Source organism: Anopheles moucheti, chromosome 3, assembly GCF_943734755.1.
Source record: "Anopheles moucheti chromosome 3, idAnoMoucSN_F20_07, whole genome shotgun sequence".
Lineage (NCBI taxonomy): Eukaryota > Metazoa > Arthropoda > Insecta > Diptera > Culicidae > Anopheles > Anopheles moucheti.
Genome location: NC_069141.1, coordinates 32746324 through 32766561, shown reverse-complemented (window position 1 = coordinate 32766561; position 20238 = coordinate 32746324).

Genomic DNA, 20238 nt, shown 5'->3' with positions numbered 1-20238 from the left:
GTCGTGCGACAAACGGAAAGATATCAACGGAAGTGCATCCATGCGTATATTATGCTGCCCGATCTACCATTGCGTGCGGATCGGATTTTGCAACGAACACAGCAACAAAGTTTAAGGTTGATAGTATGCAAATGTGTACATGCATACATTACACGTCTTTGCTACGGACTAGCCCTACTCTTAACAAAACTACCCTCTTCCGCTGTGAACGAGTCCCAGAAGGGGTTCAGGTGCATTGGTTGGGTTCTTTGCCTTTCTTACGGTGAGAAACACCTCCATTCGATAATCGGCCGCATTAAAAGTGATATTATTATTCACCGGCCTGTCGTCGGAACAATCGCCAGTAGGGCAGTACAAAAGGAAGCCCCAAACGATACCCCGGGGTAGGAGAACGATTTGCAGGGCTTCATCAATGGGTGCTGCCGAGGTAGTTGGTTGGACCTTTTAATATTCCATTTCAATATTACGAATGCTGTCACCTTCCCCATCCGGTGCGCATCGATTTGCATAGCCTGCAAGGGATGTGGTTTTATCCGTGAAGGAAGGCCAATCGGAAACCCATTGGCAAAAGTGTTGTGGAATGCCATTGAATGGGCATTTTATGTGTTTCATAGAAAATTTTCACTCTGCACACTATAAATTTAAACTGAAACGAGTAGATCAGCATTATTTGAATCAAGGAAAGAGTACAGACAGTCCCCGAGATACGCGGTTCCTCTTATACGCGGGTTTGGAGATACGCGGTTTTGGAAATTTGACAGCTGAGCTAGTTTATAGCACAAAATTTAAGCAAAATGGTGACAAATTGGTCGAAAATACCTTTTTTTTTTGTCACATTAAACATTTCTTTCTAAGTTATTTTAATGTATTCTTTCTTAAAATCGCCTGATTCGCTACATAAATTAAGTGCAGAGAAGAAAGTCGACTCTGTGACTTTGAGGTATAAACGAAATTGCACCAGGATTTGATTTATACGGAAATTCAAATTACGCGGATTTTTCCCGGGTTATAGCGGTCCGCTATAATAGCGTATCTCGGGGACTGCCTGTACTCGAAAATAATTGTCTGCTGGTAGTTGAAGCGTAAAGGTATCATAACGAATCAAACCTTCCTTTATGTCTTTCCCCTGCTTAACCTAACCAAACTACATCGCAACTCAGTACAGCTCTACACTTAGCGAACGTACCGAAGCGAATACAGGATTTGCATTGGCTGCATCAAGCGAACGCATTCCAAACGACCCTAGAGCACCGCATCGTTCGGCACCGGAGAGCTTTCCGACCTCAAACGAGTTTGACCCAATTTCACAACCCAATCTGGTGCATTTTAGCCATTTTCCTTACGTACGTTGCCCGTTTGAACCAGATTGGTATTTGAACCCAATAATAGACCGCGATTGGCGGCACTGTTCTCCCTTCGAACACTTCCCTTCCAATCAAACCGTGAACCCTTCGCAATATAGCATACGGCACTGCTTCTTCCAGTGCCGGCAAGTGGACCCGCGACCCTTTTAAGGGTGGTGCTGGACCATTAAGACGACAAGACAATTGGCCACGTCGCGCGTGTCTGCCAGTTCTCCCAATCGGTCATCGTTTTGAAATTGACCCGTCTTATCCGTCAATCATCATAAATCCGAGAGCGTGACATAGCGTCACTGAGTTGCTTTTAAGATACTGACGAATTGCGATCGCCCTGTAATGGTTCGACTTCAAAAGCACCAGCTGCAGCGAGGCTTTATCCGTGCAACACCTGATCGAGGGCTGCTGCGCGTGAACCCAAGCAGGAGCCCTCTCATTAGCCGTTGTTTGCAAAGTATTTATTGCTGAGTCAAGGCGCGACTCGCCGAGTAGTTGGCAGAACATCGTGCTAAATGTTGCTGCGGGAAACGATTCAATAGACTCTAGCGAACCACATCACCGGAATGGCATGTGTCACCAGAAGCATGCCGAAGTATAATTTGCCATCATGTCACCGAGATGCTGATAGCATTTAATAATGCCGCTCGGAAACACTCCACGGGCGGAATTGATCATGTGTGGTTTTGTTATTCGCGAGCGGGCTGTTATAAATATACAAGCAATTAGAGATTCAAAACCTGCCGCCATCGAGACTCCCTAAATGACAGTATCACCATCAGCACCGCAACTACGCAACTACGGAACTGGTGGTAACGGGACGCCCGGGTATGACAAACTTCTAGTGCGCAATATCACCGGCGACCCTCTGCTACGTGATGGGGGTTTTTAAAACGCACCACCATACATTCCACCCATCATCGAGGGCAGGCATTTGGGTCTATCCACAGTACTCACCACACGTACCCTGCTTATACCTCCGACGTCTTTTTTTGCCTGGAGCACCAAATATGTAGTGCACTAGACGGCTTTATGCGTGGCTGACAAAAGGCATGCAAAACACTTCCACCACACCGTGTGGTGCCCCCACAGAGGCGTCACAGAGGCTCGATCGGACAAGATAACCGCAAGATACACACGTGACCTACGGCAAATTGGCTGCTTTCGGGAGGAGGCCTCTTTCAACCATACTCATCTTACCATGGTGGCATGATAATATCTGTTGACTGCATATGGACACTTTACGGTACGATGTCCCAAAAAGTGCCATCGTTTGTGGCGGTGTGACCATGAGCGAGAGACAGCTTAAGGCACCGGTCGTGTGCTGCATTGGCTATCAAGAAATGAAATCTACTAATGATGTGTGCTGCGGACGATTGTGGGCTGGCATTGATTTAGATTCAATTTGGCGCATTGATTCAATATGCGTGTCGTGATTACTTCCTTGGATTTTGGAACTTACCAATCGGGGCATGTGTACACATTTGGATGACACTCAACAGGAATTAAACAACATGATTACTGGTACTGGTGGTACTGGTCGATACTACCACCTAATAGAAAATCTTATTTAATCTTACGTTCTGGAACTATCTACAGCTTAAATGTCATTTACTCGTCACCAGTAATGGATCACACCTTCAAGAGCACATCCGTTCGCTACTTTCATCCCTTTTTGGCATAATTCAATTAACTCATTCGTTTGCTGATGACATCCCCAAGCATAGACAAAGCAAACAAACCGTTTGCATTAGGCAACAATAAAAGGGGGACACATCGGTGCCAGTGTGGCACCATCGATTTTTCGTATCGGACACTGCCCAAATCACTGTCTCGCACTGGTAACGAAACATCCAAGGCAGGAGAACGCAAGACGCAATAGTTTCGGTTTGGCGCAAAAGAAACCCGATGCTCAGAACTCTCTCTTTCTTCCAATGGCAGTAAACTTCAAGGTTCTTTCCAGTTCTAGCAGGCTAGCTGTCTGTTTATAGTATCGATTTTCTGGCGCCCCGATGAGTAATTGCAGTGTGGCGATGTGTGCGCAGAGTGCTGGGTCTTCTTCCAGTGCCAACCAGTGCCCAAATACCCCATTTGCCACACATGCCTCGTTCGGGGGAAACCCGATTCGATGGCATTTTGTCGTCGAGTTGTCGGCTGGGTGTCGGCAGTGTCGACCTCATAAGCTCCACAAACCGTAACCGTAGCCCTCCCCGGTGGTGGTGATTTGTAATCTCTTCAAACTTTACGGCCCGGCATTCAGAAGCATTGATTTCAGTTTCGTTGCTCCCCAAAACCCAAGAATGTATCTCTTGCAGGTGTGTAGCGTTTCTGGAACTTCATCGACGTAGGAATGCCGTCCGACTGGTTCTAGCGCCGGCAAGAGGTCTGATAACAACTACGCAGCGAGAGGTTTGCCTTTGTAGACCGAAGGCAATGGCGATGATTTACTAACGTTCGGCACAGTGACGAACGGTCGTAGTTATTCGATTATGAAAGATTCAACGTTCTAGAAGAGACAACCGATAAGTAAAACCAGTACCTTGGCGGCAATTTTAATGATCAATATAAACAGCTTAAAGGTAATGAATGGAATTAATGCGATATCGTTGCCTGTGCAACGAGATGTCAGACATTTTTGACGAAATTAAACTTCTTGTGACAGGCGCCCATAGGCATTGCGGGGCGTTGATATATTTCTTCGCTATCAGGCAACCGATAAATCAAAGTTGTATCACATTGAATGCGAGGGCATTTGATCGGGCCGATGGAAACGACACTGTAGCTTCATTATCACATCACCAGCCGATGCACTCATTTAATTACCACACGTCCTATAAATATGTAAATCAGATTAATAATTCCATGCCCATGCCGAATCGGGTGAAGTCGGGGTGTGAGTTACGGAGTTGAATTTCATACGAAGTGGTACGCAATCCATCGGGAGACAACCGGAAAGACTAAAAGACTCACACCGTACGAAGAAGTGTGCAAATGAAATTCTTATTCTTCCGAATGGAGATCGCAAAAAAAACACACACAAACTCATAAATAAAAGGAGGATCCACTCGACAGACTCGACATTCCAGTGGCCTTGATGTCGTCTATCAGTCTGTATCTGCCTGTCCAATGCAATCCGTCGTGCCACTTCTGAAAGGACTGCATGTAGCCCGAGCTTAGATAACGACGGCTCGACTGGGACAGCCCAGCAATTAAGGCATAAGGCTGTACGGCCAGACATTTTCGGAAGTCTCAACCGTTCCACATCTCCTCAAATAACTTCGTGAAGGACGTTACTGAGATCACAGTCACCCCCCGAGGGGCAATGGTTGCAAATTGGATGCTATCGTTTGCACAACACCTTCACTACCCAAAGAAGGGTCCCAGCGGCTGATGGTTGCGTGATTATGCTACTGTTGCAGGCAAAAGACGAAGGACGGCCTAACAGAGCGAGAGAGATCCTCTGCGCCGGGCACGTTCGAAAGGATCTGAACCTCATCTCACCTTCAAGGCAACACAAACGCTGACGGTGACCGGGGTATCGTACAGTGACAGACAGGGTGGCGACTTCCCGCTGTGCGGAGGCAGCTCAATGTTTGCCTGTCCGCCACAGAAAAGGGCGACGGCAGCACGGGTCGAGATTTGCATTCCCGAGGCGTTATTTCGGATTTAGGTTAGCATTAAATCTCCCCCTTTATATACAAAGAAATAAGCGGCAATGAAAACCTCCGGGATGGTATCGTTCTTTTCTTCCGCGAGTGGCCAAACAATCCCAAGATTACCTCCGGTTGCTACAATCGACAGCAGCGCTTGTGCTACAGTTGCTACGTTCACCTTCCTGGCAAATAAATGTTGCCTCCTTCGGATGGCAAGCAAGGAGAACAAACCGGATGCCTCCGGGGGGAAGTATGGTTTGTGCTTAAGGCACTGAAAAGATTTAATGCATATTTAATCGTTCGTTTGTTTACCGAGCCAAACGCACCCTCGCTTCTGCGTATGTCGTGCGGTAAAGTAAGTTTGCGCACGAGTGTTGCGTTGTTCCTTTGAAGGTGCAGTTGTACATAAACCGAGAGCGCGTACGCTCTTTGCGGACAATCACCGACACCTTGGTGGACGGTGATCGAAAGTGACTGAATATCTGCTCCATTTCTGTGTTTTACATCGTGTAGCAAAGGAATATATCGAGGTGTTTGCACAATCCGGGGAGTCAGGACCAAGCGTTTCATTCCCTCGTTGCTATTTTGTTGCTAAAGGGCACGAGCAATACTAGTATGGTTCTGCCTGTGAACAGATAATTGCAACCGTCACTTAGAATAAAGCTAATATTGTCATTTTTACACAAAAATCTGTTAATGGAACTAAAGTGATACTAATTTGATTTGTTTACAAAAAGCTACAGCTCATGAATATGCAACCATCTTCAGTTGTTCAGGCCCTAACAAGATCCTCCAAGTGACACTTTCCATTTTGAAGAAATCTCAAACATTTCAAGGGCCACAAAACATACGCGAGTGCCTTCTCCAAAAACCTCTCGTAAGCCCACCCAATGGGCCATGTCTTGGCTTCCTAGGAACTCATCAATATTCCACATTCAATTCAGGACAAAGATGAAAGGCTGCTGTGACTACATGTCCTTTTGTCAGACGATTAAGCTTGTTAGCAGGTTTTGCGCGTGAAAGGGAAAGTATTGGGGGAAAATAAATCATATTGCTGCGATAAATAGCTTGTAAAGTACATACAGCACGAAGAGAGGACGAGTACAACAGCAGGCAACAGAAAAAAAAGGTATGGATGTTAAAGATTTCCAAGCAAACATGATTATTCATGCTTTGTTCAGATTTCTCTCCCTTTTTTGACACTTCTATTGAGCAGTAATAAAAAGAAATAACCATCTTTAGAAAAAAACACCTTTTACTGCTCTCAAGGAGTCTTTTTTCACATCATTACCCACTGCACAGCCAGCAAAAGGCAGCTTCGTCGATTGTCTTGGCTGGCGTGGACAGAGGGGATGTGCTTACTCACCTCTTGAACCGGTATTGAGAGTGGAAAAGACCGATCACACGTATGACACTGTGCCTTAAGCGTGTGTTTTGCGCCTTAAAGTCACCAGCACGTGGGGTCCTCTTGAGCAGTCTCGTGTGAACTTGAACCAAGAGACACTCGAAACAAATCAATGGCCGTGATAATGGGCTGCTCAAAATCAACAACTACGCGGAAAACATTCCTCCAATTTAAAGCTTTGATTGCTGGTTCTTCGAAATCTTGCTTTTAATGTTTATTGGCTTGAATGTGCACTCTTATTTTTTCATTCAAAATTTCAATCAAAGCAAACAACTGACGAAACGATTAAAATGCACAATGAACTGATAGCGTTTTTCCGTTCAACTCTTGTAATGTCCTGCAGCAGGTGCATTTTGTAAGCATTTACTTATCTTTAGCAAATAAAGTAATAAAATGGGCACGTGAAAGAAAAAGAATGCAAAGCGATAGGTGATCGATCTGTAGAACATCGCCCGATTTTTAATGGCAGCCACAACACAATGAAATGAAAGAGCAATAAATACATTTTTTATAATCTCAATAAAATAAACAATAAAACAAAAACAACCAGCACGAGAAAGTACACTAAAACAGTTGGATTAATCATAAGAAAAATGTGTGACAATGTTTGTCATATTGCTTTACGAAAAAAAATATATTTACCATTCGCATTTTATTAATAATAAAATCGGTGTACAAAACTGAAAAATACTTTCAGCACGACTATAAAACACTCCCATTGCCACTGGCGTCAGCCGTTTAAGATAATTCCCGGATTATTATCGACTAGTTCCGTTCACCAGACATTCGCGATAAACACCACCATTAGGTGCTCTCTTGTCTCAGCATCAACGAAAAAAAAAACCAAGACCAAGCAGACAAAAGAAGGAAGAAAATGAACAAAAAAAAAATGTTCGCAACATCAAGTGAGCGTGTAAAGATTGGCCAAAATCGTCGACTCGCAGTGACTTTGCCCAAGATAATGGCATCCTTTTAGCAGGCCAACGAGCGGGGGATGCATACGAACGAGGTGGCAGATTATTGGCCGATAGAAATCGAAAGTTCATCCGACAGCTGGCAAATTGCGTCGGATCGGGCAACAAGATTGCATTCGGTATCTCGGTCGCAATAATCATTATCGCATGGTGTACGAGGTGGTGGTGGGCAATCACTTGAAGTCAAAAATTAACCGAAAAAACCCACCCTACCCCGTTCGACAGTGACTGCCTATGCGTTCCCACCGAGTTGTCGAATGTGTGTGAGTGTCTGTTGAAAGAGAAATGAAGCGAGAAACTTCTTCCCAACGCGAGGAACAGAAATGCGGCGATAGACATTCGGGGCGATGCAAGGTTAAGCACCAGGCGCCAACAAAACTGGCCATACCGAACCAATTTGTTCACTAAAACTCATCGATTTATCCAATGGTTGGCTGACGCGGCCATACCACTTGGCCTGCAGGTTCGAAAGGGAAGTAACGCAGCAGAAAAAAAAAACACTTTCTTCCATCTTGCAACGTCTAACAAACGAAAGAAAAAGTGAGCAAACGCGCACACGAAAATTGCATTTTGTTCCCATTTATTGGTTGAGAAATTACAAGCAGAAGGGAAGGAGAGGATTTTTTGAAAGTTAATCAACTCTGACATTCGGTAGAGCGAGCTGCATCATCGAAACGGTCTTATAATTGCATCAAGGAAATTAAATTTATGCGATCATCATCATATCAGAACTATTGAAGGTAATTTATAGTTACATTATTTACACGGCAGGTGTTGAGTGTTAAGAATACCAAAAGGTATATTTATATAGTTTAAAAAGAATCACATTTGCAGAAAATTCACTAACCATAAGAACTCTGGAGTAAAAAACATAACAGGATGGTCAATTATTGACGATTTTCTGTTGTCGTCTCATACACGCAAAGGCTCCAACCTGTTTTGCACATTCTATTTCCACCCGACATCCGGCATTAATTCAATCAAAAGGGAAGCCAGTCGGAAGATACGGTTATGGTCTTTCTAAAAAAAAATGAGCGGAAGTCTGACCTGTCTGTTATCAAGCAGCAGCAAAAAATCCAAAGAACGTTTAAGCGTATTTCCGCGGTGAAGTGGTGAAATGAAACCATTTTATGTCCTGCTACAGCTCTGTTTTCATTCTACACCACATCACACTGATGACATAATTTTTCAATCAACACAACCTCCCGATTCAGGCGGCCAAACCCAACCGACTTCACCATGGGTTTCCGGTCGCAAGGGACGACGACGACGACAGACAGGCAGACGCAACATAAAAATTCTTGCGCGTATCATTTCCGACATAGTTGCGATGGTTTCTAGCTTTTTACTAGGGCTACAGTCCTACAGCACGGCAAAGGGACGTTCGGTGGCATTTATTCTGCAAAATGGTATCTGCTCATCCTCCGCACCAAGAATGCGTCCAGGCAGTAAGGCTCTAACTGGTTGGCGCCATAAGCGATAAAATTTCGTTAAACCGTGCACAACCACCACGAACACCCGGAGCACGATCGCCCCAGGGCGACAGGACTTCATCGTGGAACTGAATGTGTCCTGCCAGTTCGTAATAGAAATAAAATCATTAGAATAGAACAGGAACTCCTACTTCCGGAGATATCGTACGAGGGGGCGAGGACGAAGCGGTAGACAACTGGACAAATGTTGCGCCTGTCTAGAAAAGAGACCGAGCGTGAAGTGATGAAAACTTCAGAGCTCAGTTCAGCATCGACTTTCAAGCTGGGAGCCCTGCACGGAGTGTGTTTTCTGCCAAATATTAATTTTGATGACAAATTTGGCACACGATGCCGACGCTCTGTAGGGAGATTCGCTTCGTCATTGCCATTTATGACATCATCATCATCGCAGTGGTCATCGTTATCCACGGAAGTTGTTCGTACGACTCGTCCCCAAGACGACAGTAGTATAAGGGAGTTGTCTTCTCCAGAATCGATAGTTGGTTTTGTTACGTATTAGCGGACTTCATACTTTCATTTCACGACGCAAGTTGGCTTTACATCTTAACTTCACTCACAATCCACAGTTTGGAAATCATGAACGCGCTTATTTTGGACTAGACATCATAATGTTATCATCCTTGAGGCACATCGAACGAGATTGGTTCCCGCCACATCGGGGACATTTCCATTTTTTTGCTTGCCCTGGTGAACAGTCTATCATAAACCCTTGCCCTCACTATGAACATATCGGTTTTGCGAGGGGACGTAAAATTGATGATGCTAGACGTCCGTCTGGAACATCTCCCATAAACATCCCCCGGGAGATTTTGACTGCACCGCGTTAGACGACGAGGGAGCGATTTTCCGTAAGGAGAAAAACTGGAAAATTTATGCTAGATGATAGATTACGGAAGGTTCATCTAGGAAACGTTGGTTACCAATATAACGCGAGGGTGACGCCGCCTGAATCCCGCCGGGAAATAAAGGATTTGCATGCACTAATACATTGGCGTGAACTGCATTGCTATACCTCGTACATCGTCAACAATCATTTGAAATTTAAATCTAAAATGTAATTTATAAAAAAAAAACCATGCCTTAAAAATGGCTTTTCCGTTTCCCCTAAGATTGGATGCAACGAATGTTCCGACTTTCCACTCATCCGCATCAACATATAACGGTGATCACTTTCATTACGCATTACGAAACCGTTGGTAAGCCGTTTCACTTTCGAGTGTGAATTAAACGCATCTTCACACCCATTATCGGGTGTTGGTTGGTAATCCCTCCCTTTTCGGAACGCGGTTTAACGTTTTCTAATGCCGGTGTCCAGCGATTCGGTCGAACATACGAAAGCCATTCCACGGATGCAACTAAGCGCAGCGATACACTGTCGGCATAATCAGTCATTTTCACTTGTTACCAGGCACCGGGTGTAGTGGCACGATGTCAATCATTACCGCAACTCGATACATCACCGATTTCTCATCGACATAATGTCTAACGATGAACTTTGGTTTTTATACTTTCATCGGCTTACCTACGGCGAGAGAGAGAAAAAACGAACAAGATCATGTTAGTGAAACGTTGCAATGCGTAAATATTTAGCTGCATGTTGTGAAATTGCGTTTAAATTCTTTCGCGCTCCGTTAGGGTTGCACACGTGACGGTGCGTATAAGTAATGCCTCCACATTTAACGCAGAGTTTCTATTGCAACCGGTCAGTTGGGAAGCTGGAAAATGGTCAAGAAGGAATAGCATGAAAGGTGGAAAGATAAACATGCGATCACACACTGGCGAAACAACAAGTGTTTCCAAATGCAATCTTAATCCGTCTAGACGCTCAATATAAACAGTACATCAACCAAACACACACAGAAGATGATAATCGACACAAATAGCAGTACAGGGCGCGAAAATCTGAGCAGAAAAAGAATGTGTTAACGATTCGCTTCTCTGTTTTTTCAACTTTTGAAGATGTTAGTAGAGGGTTTTGGTTTCTTTTTTGTTTTGCCCTTGCGCTGTAGTAGCTCAATTGGGAGTAATTGAAAATTTATGGATATCCCGCATACAGGTTTTTTTCTAACTAACAGAGTGCGGCGGCCGAGCATGATACTGCTCTGCTCTTGGAGTTCTCAAACTACAAAGCGTTTTTATGCTGCTCTACAGGCGTACCCCCATTTGAAGTGATACCGCCTTGATTTGTAGCACCGAATCAACTCAATTCCCGGGGTGAAGTGTGGATAGTCCATCCTGCGGTTCCGTGCATGCGTCTACACCGCTAACGAACTGCTGTGTCTGATATGGTTCCCGTGCTGGTTGACCTTTGATTATTGTTTCAATCGCTCTATTAGACTCGAAATGGGACCAAATCACGATCATTCGGCCGTTCACCTACCCGTGGGAGTCTTCGCGTTGGACTTCACTCTACATACTTGCAAATCGATACCGAGAGCAGTGGGCACAATGTTGCAGCCAAAGGTTTATTTTAGTTAGATTTCACTATTTTCCTTCACGCTGCTCGTCCCACCGGGCTGGGAATGTTCACACTGCAATCTGCAGTGTTTTTTGTTGTTGGTTTGCTTGGTACCGCTTCGTGTTCCGCCTCGTGTGCAGCAATAAGTGTTTATTTGCTCTAAAAAACCCTTCCGAAATAATTGGGTTAGTTCGTGTTCGAATGGGAGCAGTAGGTTGGGTTTTGTAGCGCTTCCAAAATTGTTTTCCAACCAATGAAGAAACTGTGGCATGGAGTTCATGGAGTTTTGCTATTGATCCGTCAATTGAGCTAAAACGCGAACTCGCGCTCAAGGGTAATTTAGTTAAGGGCTTCGGAATGATGTTGCGGAAATGGATCGCACTATTGAGACGTTGGAAATGGAATCGATGGGAAAAGGGCTACAATTTGAGTGCCAAACTAGCACACGCTCATGAAACATTGCTCAGAGATTTTGATTTCATTATTTGGGGATTTGAGATCAATCATTAAACAATGCATGGTTCGTTGAATATGGTTGTATGCTGAAAACTCCTGAGCTCATCTCACCTTTAAAGGGTGTTCCCGAAAGTATAAGCACGATTTCTAAATGACGTATCTAAAACTACTGATTCTTGATATGCTTCATTGTTTACATTCAGAGCTACTAGCTAGTGCATTAAAACTATTTTTTTTCCATAGCGTCTGTTGAAATGCGAGGCATTTTCGTCGAAAAACGCAAAAGCATTCTGCACAAATGGTGCTCGATACCTAACAAGTCAATTAGCAAAAATGGAAGGTGTGAGTATCTGAGCACCATCCAAAAGTTTCCAGGGAGGAGTCCAGCTTTGAGAATACGCCGAAAAGTGGCCGAAATCCTGGTCCTGTCGATCAACAGTTGGACCGGGACATAGCAAAATCGTTCAAGCAAAGAAAGGAAAGTTCCATTCGCAATGTGGCTCAAAAACTGGGCATATCAAACAGTAACATCCAAAGTGCTAAGGCAAGATTGGATTTAAAGACGTATAAGAAACCAAAGAAACCGAAACGGAGTACAAAACAGGCCGCATGCGTTAAATATCGGGCTCGGAAGCTGTACGACAAGCTGCTGTGTCGCCAATCCTCATGCATCGTGATGGACGATGAGTCGTGCGTAAATTTTGACTACAAAACTCTTCCGGGAGTCAATATTACACCGTGCCTGAAAGCCAGGACGTCGAAGAAGCCGACAAATCTATATTTCCCGAAAAAATCGGAAAAAAGGCGATGGTGTGGCAAACCATTAGCGAATGCGGTATGATGTCCGAACCGTTTCGGGACAACGGAGACGATGAGGACCGATCCCGACATACGAGAGTGTTTGAATCGACGTTTGCTGCTCATGAAACGAAAACATACTGATCCAGTGTTGTTCTGGCCAGATTTGGCCTCTGTCCACTATGCCAAAGACACGATCGCATGGTACGAAGAACATGAGGTAAGGTACTTGGCGAAGGAAATGAATCCCCCGAACTGCCCTGAAGCCAGACCGATTGAGTTATTTTGGACACCAACCATGGCACACTTGAGAAAGCATTTTAAAGCTGCGGAGGACATCGACAGTTTTCAAAAAGACTGGAAGAAAGTGTCAAAAATCGTTCGGGACAAGTCTGTGCTGAGCCTGATGGGAGGCGTCAGATCAAAAGTGCTATTATTGGCATACGATTATATATTTTTTTAATTTTTTTTTTGAAATAGTACAAAACACTCCACAAATTCTATTTATCAAATAAACATTAAGTTTCGGGAACAGGTTTTGTTTTAATCTAACTTTTAAATCGTGCTTATACTTTCTGGGACACCCTTTAAGTGCTATTATTTTGACATTTGATTATTAACATTAAATATTCCAAGTAAAGATTTTATAGCACTGTAGTTAATTATAAGTACATCAACAATAGTGCTAATGCAGAAATTAATTACCTCTACCGTTTTTCCATCAGTTCAGGTAATTCGTAGCATAGCACAACAATGAATTTACCCATCAAAAACCAAGCCACGAAAAAGCGTGCACTCATTTTATGTATCAGCTTAATTCACTCAGCGATATGCTTGAAAAATCTTAATGATATCCACCATCGCTTTCATCCACGCCATCTTCAAGGCACAAAGGCACGGAAGAACATGTGCGTACACGTACGGGGGAGGAAACATTCTTGCCGTATTTAAGAATTATGTTCCATATACCGTTGCGTTAGTGCTAATTTACGCTTTTCATCGCTAGCAACATTAAAGTACGGCGGCGTCTTATCGTTGGCGCCAAATGGAACCATATTTCTCTGTCCGTCGTCCGTTCTTTCCTGCAAATGGCCATTGATTATCTCATGTGGCGCAACAGAACTGGGAATAGTAGTTTCATTAGCAGCTGAGTAGTGAGTTTTCATTATTGCGTGCGTTGTGCAATCACCGCTGGCTTTTGGTGAAGTGAAGCAAACAGCAGAGCATGTGGAGTTAATTCTAGCCGAATTGGATATCCGGGTGCGTACGAGTCGGATAACTCATGGCAGTATCGCAATTATGATTTGCAGAACTGCCCACGTTCAACAAGACACCACCCGAAGGGCACACACGTTATCTTGGCCCCGCGTGGCAGTGAAGAATGAAGCTCGAAGGGTAGCGCGAAAAAGCGGAACCGAATCGTGAGGAACAAACAAAATACAGCGGGACAGCCTAATTGGAGCCGGTGTGTTGAAAGTGCTGCAAGTGGAACAGATTTATGAGAGCCACTTTTATCGGAAAACATAATTCCGCCTATTGCAATTTCATGCATCACGCAAGCCCGCGTCCCCCTGAACTGAAGGGAGTCCTTGTAATTGACCAACAATTGATAAGTTGAAGTGCGCTCGTGATAATATTTTACACAATAAATAGCAATAATAAAAGAGCGTATGATTTATGTGAAGATACAGCGCGGCAGCAAATAAAACTTAATGATTCCCGAGCACCGAAGCGTGATTGCAGCATAAAGTGCGATGTTGCCATTTAGTTTACAGTCAAAAATACATCCTTCCACACACAATCAACCACTCTCGGTTTTGTTTTTCTTCTCCGGCGTTGGTACATTCGTCCACCGTTTAATTTCACTCCGTACTTTTAATTGAACTTTCTATTTTTTCTAATTACTTTTCGCTCCTCCCCAGTGCCAAACGACACCGTGCACAAAGCAAGACAAACTTTCGATTGTTGGCATCTTGCACCATTCGGTGGGGTAGCCTCCGAGCCAGCTGCGTAAGAAAAGCTGAAGTTTTATCGATTTCTTCCGTGCGTTTGTATGTTTGCAGAATCCAAACACCGTCCGCACTGGTCCGATCCGATCCAAACCGAGGGATGGTATAGAAAGATGCACCACATAACATTATGTAGCTTCACAAAACGATTTTCCTTTCATTTGATCACCGGCGATTTGTTTGCCTCATACGGCAGCCGCTCTCTACGATGTGGTTTCTCTTGCAATGAATTTTCACCGACCGGGGGCTGCTGACCATCGCGATGGTGGCTGACCGATGGCGACAACAACGGTGACGATGATCCCGTGGGGAAAGAGGGCAATTAAACCATAATAATAATGATCACGATCATTATCATCATCACCGGCGTGATCACAATCTCTCAAGTGTGCGGTGGATGGTTTTTTTCTTCTTCGTACCACCACAAATACTTCAATTCGTCGATCTACGAGCGACTGGATGGAAAGCTTTTGGTACCCCGCTTTGGTCATTTGACTCGCGTCAAGAAAATGCGTCACGAAGGAAGCGAACAACGAAGCGAACAACCGTGGACATCCCCCAATTGGTGGTTGGATTGGATGCAGGGTGAAGCGGAATTGAATTTTCCCTCATTCAACAGCGGCAGTGAAGGAATCTTCACTTTGTTCCGTCTCGATTCGTTTGTTTGCTTTCGGATTTCGCTCTCGATCGGATCCGGTCCGGAAAGCTCCCGGACTGGGCCTCCACTGGCCAGCCAGCCAGACGGATGGAACCACTAGCAGAAGAAGCAGGCCATTGCCAATGGCTTCACAAATGTAACGAGCAGCGAGCCATCAGCAATCGTAAACGTTGGCCCAACGGTCCAACCCAACCCCACACGTTCGGACGACCGTTTCCTTTCGCTTTTTACGCGTATTTTTTCGGTATTTTGATGGATTGATGAGAAAATTCCATCCCACCGTACGTTTTCGCTATGAACGTTGGAACGATGTCCAAGAGTGACAAAAATTCAAGTTCAAAACCACCCGGTACGCGCGGAATGAAACCGGTTCGAACTAATAGGTAAATGTGTGAATTTTATATCACGATTTATGCAAGAATCTCACAGGTTTTGTATTGTTTTTGTGAAATAAATTAGTAACGTCTGTTTTTGGAAAAAGATATTTAATGTCTGTTGACCTCTAACCTTGAAATTGACATTTTCTTCTATGTTATTTTGGCGAACATGTTGATAGTTTTGTGGAAAAAAAACCCAAGAATAATTAAGTCCACAAAAAGGGTCTAAATGTGAACATAAAGGAGTCTAAAAGTAATATGAACTTGAAGATACACATCGTTTTAAAATGTACCGGCAGTCCCCGATATACGCTATTATAGCGGACCGCTATAACCCTGGAAAAATTCGCGTATCTCGAATGGTGCAATTTCGTTTAAACCTCAAAGTGACAGAGTCGACTTCCTCCTCTGCATTTAATTGAGGCAGCGAAGCAGGCGTTTTTTAGAAAGATTACTTTAAAATAAGTTAAATAAGACATAAAAGGTATTTTCGACCAATTTTTCACCATTTTGCTTAAATTTTGTGCTATAAACTAGCTCATCTGTCAAATTTCCAAAAACCGCGTATCTCCGAATCCGCGTATCTCGGGGACTGCCTGTATATCCGATGGAAAAACAAAAAATAGGTGTTGCTTGAAATTATCCAATATTTTGAGAATTATGAAGCAATATCATTGAAATAATTGTATTAAAAATCATGTATCGCTTCTTCCTTGAAACTTAGTGTAGTCTCCAAGAAAGAAAAACAGAAAAACCTCATTAATATTAACAGAAGTAGAAAATCCATTCTTAAAGCATTTTAAAGCACTCTGTTAGTTCGAGAAATGGGTAGCTCTGAATTCGCTCGGTGAAGTTCGACTCAACGGACATTTTTACACGATTCCCGATACTTTCACCCTCCTGGTAGCCCGGTAGTAGATTGCTGCGCCCGCCGCGCTTATGTTCAAACGTGCGCAGCATAGAATTAAACAATAAATAAATGGATGACCGATTGCATGTTCGTGCGGGCCAAATCACACCTTTACGTAGAAAATAAAAAAACGAGCACGAAATTGGAACGAACAAAGGGTGCAGCAAGGAGAAGGGGATCTGCCCATAATTGTACGATGATTGATTTTCCAATTCCATTTCGATGCCGGTGTTGCGTCCCAAACTGTGGTGGCCCGGTGGAATATCAAACGAAAGAATCTGCTGCCCGGCCAGCGAAAGGGATTTTGCAGTAGCGGTGAAACGGTAGCACATGGTGCTTGATGGTTGGAAACATGCACATGATCTTGTTCATGCCGATCTTGGCGTCCGATTCGATAGTGAAAGTAGTGAGGTGTGCAGTGGTGTTTCTTTTTTTTTTAGCGCACAACGGTCAGCTTTGGTATATTAGCAGCGGTAGAGGCATGAGTTACACCTTCCAATTGTGTTTGATGTGACCTGGATATGCTCTCAACTGCACACACCGACTGCGAAGAAATTGAAAGCAGTTTCATCCGGTGGAAATGATAGTTCTGCACCGACCGAGGAAAATGGGGAATCAAATGGGGAATAAACAAGAAGAAAGGATATTTTTTTTATAAATTCCACAAAGCAAGAGCTGTTTCATTAGTGTACGCTTGTCTTGTTGAGGTTGAGGATCGTCAGCGAGTGCAGCGAGGTGCATCTCCCAACAACATGTGTGTGTGCGCGGTTTTCGTTCGAATGCACAACGCACACACTATGCAGCATAGAAAAAAAATCGGGCCGACGGATGTAACCGTCAACATGGTCTCGTCCACTGTGGCCCGAAGAGGAATGCGACGAATGCACGCATGTTGTGCCTTTACGTTCTCTCCCTCTAGTCTTCATGTCGCTTTCCTTCTCCGTTTGTCTCGTGGTTGTTTTTTTTCTTCGTTTACACCAGCATAATGCATTCTCATCTAATGCAGATGAATGCAGACGCATCGCGAATGCAATTCCACCACATGGGACTCCCTTTTGTGCTATCATTTGTATGCTATCCACCGACCGCATTTGTGTTCTACGAATATCTCGTCTGTTGCTGGCTATGCTATGTTCGGAATTGGACGGCAATGGACAATCGGGCGACGATCCATAATGTAGCATAATATATTTCTTGCTTTTCTATTGGTTGTTAGTCGGACATACATTAGTTTGCTTTGACACAGAGGAACTTTGAGGAACTGAGAATGAAACTTTGAAAGTCATTTTTTAAAAGGTGAGACACATCAAGCTTCTGGGCTAATTTCAATCCAATCAGTTGCCATATTGTACTCTATAAGATATTCGTGTCTATAAAACATATGTTGCCTTCAGACATTAGTAACAAAATTTTTCATTTCTTTTGTTAATTTCCCTTCCATCAAATGTCAAATCTTCAGGACGAAAAAAAAAACCAAACAAACGCATCTCCGAGCTATCAACCGGTGGCTTTATTCATGACTCGCAAATTAATTGCTCAATCTGTCACCGTTACCTCCATCGTGGCAAACGGCAAACCATTCTCCTGCACGGCAATGAAAACGCTTTGTTGAATCGTTTTGCACAAGCAAATGTTTGCATTATTTACATGATGTGTGATTTCCCATTCCAAAAAGACTAACGGCAACATTTTTCCGACCCCCATCTTGACGGGATGAAGCGGTATGATGAATCACATCTTGAGCACAGCCGCACTCTTGTATGGGAGGAGATGGTGTTCCTTTGGCACTGTAACATTTTTTTTTTTGCTCGCATAATGTTTGTTTGCGTAAATGATTTTTTTTCTCTCTTTTTTCTTACTTGGAAATGCAAAACGAGGAGCGAAAAACATATCTGAAGGCCAACGTACCAACGGCAACGGCACGCGAAAAACGGGATGTGCAAGAAAATTGCAAGCCCAAAAAAAAAAACACGCACTCACGAACGGTTTATTTTTCCTGCGCAGAGTGTGCATAAATATTTACCAATCGTAAAACCAACCACAAAACGGTATGCGTCTACATTCGCTCGTTCGGCATTTGTACGGCGCGCGTATGCTTAAGCGCACACGCAACCCCCATCGATACTACGTTCCGCGCAATACAACGGAAAGCATTGAATGATGCTTCAGCTGGGATGTTTCAAATCGCAACAAACATGGGCGCTCAACAACAACACTTGAGACAGATTGTTATTTCTTGCTAACGACGCGGTTTTTCATCGGTCTGCCAGAATGATATAGTCAATGCGTGCCACAGATCGCGAAAGACGGAGACGTATTATCGTCTATCAAGTTGTTTCGTCAAGATGGCGATGGTTCGGTCTGATAGAAAAGCTCTCAATAATCAATGGTTTCCTCTTCTTGATGACCAATCAAGCAGGAGGTCAATGTGTCAATCATATGCACGAATTGTTTTCCTTCCTGTTGTGTTACACCAAACACATACGCTCTGTTTAACGACGTGAGAAACCCATTAATGTCACAGTTTTGCATACTTCCAGGCGGTGTACAAAAATAGCACGCTAAATGCAAATAAAATCCACCACCTAAACGCGCTATCACGGCGAAGGTCTCAATTAGCTAAGGTCAACACTCTGTCGCAGCGGTAGTAGCGGAAATCCCATAATCCTATGTTTTTGTTCACTATGTGTTTCCCATCATATATTTTTTTGTTCGTTTTGCCCTGTCTGAGCGATATCGAAACACGGAGGATTCTCTCTAATTGACCCATCGACGGCCTTCCCGATCGATGCTTTATCGTTCCCGGCGGGGTTGTTGTTTGTTGTTGGCCTTCGCAGGTTGTGCTACGAGTCACCAATTTTTTTTCCAATCCAACCCCAATCGGACAACGTCCGGTCGCGCGCGTCCAGTGTTTTAACAATCGCATCGGTTAGCGAAGACACAAACCTGTTTTTAGTGCTTGAAGATCAAGTTAAGCAGATTGTTTCCAGCGAAAATACCAGGCGGCCACCACCACCGTCTCCCAATGTTTCGCTTCTTTTTTTCGTTTGCAGAAAATAAATACCTGTCGTCGGGGTCATCGACAAACGACTCGTAGCGCTATGTTGTAGTGGGACAACGGCATCGGCAAGAAGAAGGAAAAAAAGCGTGTGGTCACTTTCAACTTCACGGCCGATCACTATCGTTTGGCAATTTTTGTTTGTTTTTCTATTGGCGTTTTATGGTGCCACTTCTTCCACCCCTTTGTGTGCTCATTTTCCTTGTTGAAGACCCCCCCTCGAACCACTCCACGAAGAAGTAATTGATCACCACGCAGCCGTCATCTTTTTTTGTGCCTTGTTGTCGGTGCGCTACTACCCCTTAGGGGGAGGCGTTAAGATACCACCCCGTCGGGTACCAACTCACCCCCAAACCAACACAAGAGATGATGAGCGGTTTCGGGAAGCAAGTTGCGGTTTGCAGTTCAAAGAACTCCATCAAGGGAATCTACTGGGCGCCGAGAATTGCATTCGCAGCGCAAGGATCAATCATGTCCGGTTGACAGTCCGCATTGACGGGCGGAACAGGAAGAAAAGTGGATTGGCGAACCGGACAGGCAGCATACCTTTTCGATATGAGTTTGAAAGTCACCTGACACAGTCAATCTCTCTCGCACTTGGCGAATTCCATCGCGATGTGTGTGAGGACATAAA